The sequence below is a fragment of the Propithecus coquereli genome, unplaced genomic scaffold, assembly GCF_000956105.1.
Source record: "Propithecus coquereli isolate 6110/MARCELLA unplaced genomic scaffold, Pcoq_1.0 Scaffold503, whole genome shotgun sequence".
Lineage (NCBI taxonomy): Eukaryota > Metazoa > Chordata > Mammalia > Primates > Indriidae > Propithecus > Propithecus coquereli.
In genome coordinates, this window is record NW_012150875.1 from 780,152 (window position 1) to 783,064 (window position 2,913).

The 2,913-nt window shown below is 41.0% G+C and overlaps 1 protein-coding gene across 2 annotated transcripts in view; it reads left to right on the forward strand.

Moving 5' to 3' along the window:
- Positions 1 to 2,913, forward strand: part of VAPB (VAMP (vesicle-associated membrane protein)-associated protein B and C) — a 54,528-nt gene that overhangs the window by 40,727 nt on the left and 10,888 nt on the right. The window lies entirely within an intron of this gene.

Consider the following 2,913-nt stretch of genomic DNA (forward strand, 5'->3'; position numbering starts at 1 on the left):
AGAAGTATTCTTTTCTGACTTTTATAAACTCCATTGGCTTACAGTTTCTTGCTCTGATAGATTTTATCTTGAATGGTTGGGAATCCCTCCCCCACCTCGCTCCTCACAGAAAAGGGTACTTTTCATCTTAGGGGCTGTTTCTTACCTGTCTTCTGTCTCCCCACAAAGCCAGAGGGATGTGAGTGTGTTGATACTGAATGTCCTTCCTGACTTAGGCTTTCTTTTTTTTGCTTGGTTCTAGTAAACATGATTATTTGTTTTTCCCTAGATTCCTGTATTTTTCCCCCTGCTTAAATACATGTTTAACTTCGTCTCTAATTTTGGTAAAATTAAGACGACTCCATTGTTATAAAATAAATAAGTGATATTATATTATTGATATTTCTGGACAAAAAGAGGTTATAATGGAAATTCTCCCCAAAGTAAGCTTTTTATACACTTGAGTAAATCCACGGACATTCTGGTGCTGTGAGTGTGAATCGAAATCCACAGACAAGCCCTAGAACCCACAGTGCTGCAGGGAGAGACTTGCTAGTCCTCACAGCTTGGGAGAGGAGAACGGGGCTGCCTTGTCCCACTCTGCGGCCAGCCTAAGCAGCAGACCCAAGTCACCCAAGGCATGTCTGCCAATTCGAGTTAGCTGTCCCCATGTGATGCTGTGGCTTTGCTCTGTCCGAGCTTTATACCAAAGGCTACTTCATGCCAAGCCCACCCATGTCCCTCATGTTGCCACACAGCCTTTTCGTTTAGTTCTAGAAAAGTGTAACTGACCATCTCCACTGATGTTTCACTTGTAAGCAGGAAATGAAGGGGAAGCCAGATATTTTTGAGTTTGAGAGAGATCAGTGATCACAGGCCATCTTCTTTCCATAAGAACAATGATTGAGACATTCATTACTTCCTCTTTTACTTTCTGGAACATGACGTGTCACTTCACGTTAATTTGTGTGATCAAGGAAAGGTATGGCAGATGCAAAATATGGAATATCCAAGAGTATGTTCTGTTTGGCTTTTGCTGCATGGTGTAGTGAAAAGAGCATGGCTTGGGTGTCTCGGTTTCGAAGCCGAGTTCTGCCTTTTACTAACATTGTTGCTGGAGCAGGCTTCATTAACCCTCTCAAGGTTTTGGTCATTTGTAAATTAGGGATAAAAACACAGCTGTCACGATGGTGAGGATTAAGTGTGCCGTGTGTAAATCCTAGTCCAGTCTCTGACGCTTGTTTATCAGAGTATAGGCTAGGCAGGCACTGCACATACACTAAAGGGCCATTTCATTTCCTTGGATGATTATTTTTATAACAGTTTAAAACAATTTTTGTATAAAATGTACATTGTAGGAAGTTTTGGAAATACACAAATGACAAAAAATAAAACTAAAAGAGACCCATTATTCTTTTATGCTAGAACTTAACCACTATTAATATTAATGGGAGCCTAGTGCTTTTTCTTTATTTTGAAATATTTTAATTTTAATATATAGCAAGTTGAAAAAATAGTAGTGTTCACTTTACCTATATTTACCATTTGTTAACTAACACATTGTCACATTTGCTTCTTTTCTATCATAAATTTTCTTTTTTGCTGAACCGTTTGAATGTAAGATGCACACTTTATGACACTTCACTCCTAAATATTTCAGAACAAGGATAGTCTGCTATATAGCCACAATGCTATTAATTATAGCTGAGGAAATTAACATTAATTCAGTATTATTATCTAATAGACAAATTCATATTTATCATTTTCTAGTTGTTCCAAAAATGGCCTTTAGTTGTTCTTATTCTAGTAGAGGAACCCCAACCCTTTTTGTTTTTCAGACTTTGAATTTTTTAGAGTCAGACCAGTTGAGTTGTAGAATGTCCCATATTCTGAGTTCTTCTGATTTCCTCTTGATTCAATTCACGTTAAGTATTTTTTGGCGAGAATATTCCATAGTTGATACCGTGTGTGCATCACAGCAGGAGGCATTTCATGCCAGGTTGTCCTTCTATTTGTGACACTCTTTGATCACTTGGTTAAGATAGTGGTGACTGCCAGCTGTCTCCAGTGTCAAAGCTCATTTGCCCCTGTGGCTAATAGGTAATCTGTGATCCTCTGAGTCATCTGATACTTTGAGACTACGTGAACATCCTGCTCGCCAGCAGTCTTTCACCGGGTGGTTTTAGCATCCAGTGGTGATCCTTGCCTGATATTCTTTTGACACACACACACACACACGGGTGTGTGTGTAGGGGAGCAGACTTCGATATTGTTTGTAGTCTATTCACTTAGTATTCTGGACTTTTCCCCCGTGTAATTGAATGCTCTTCAGTGTCATTTGAGTGACAACATGCTATTCCATTTACTGGATCTCCCGTGGTTTATGTGGCAGTCCCCTCGTGTCAGATGTGTAGATTATTTCCCATTTTTGGTTCTTGGTACCTATGTTGCGCTAGCTGCCTCCTGCATAGTTTTGGGGAGGGGCAGGGAGGGGGTTGCCTTCTTTTTCTGTGTTATATAACCTTGCTTCCATGCTGGTCTGTAATACTCAGAACACCTTGGAATTCCCATTTTCTGCTGCCAAAAGGAGTTGTAAACCAGAAGCGCATCCTCCTAGAGCATGGGATTTACCTAGGAAGGTACTCTCACCATAGACTGGAGGGATAGGAGTGGGCCCTCAGGGCAGGGGCAGCCCAGATGCGCCACAGTGGCAGAGGAGGGCTAGCTAGTTAATGTGCTCTGTTAGTAGCTGGCAGAGTGGTTCTATTGTAAAACCACTCCCAGATGGTATGTGCTTATACTCCCTAAGAAAGGTGTACCCTGTAAAATAACTTATTTCCTTAAGAAAAGCCAGAGTTACCTCTGGTCATCCACATGTGGTTCAGAGAATCCCTCTTTGCTCAGCAGTGGTTCCCTCTCCTCCATGTGCTTCCC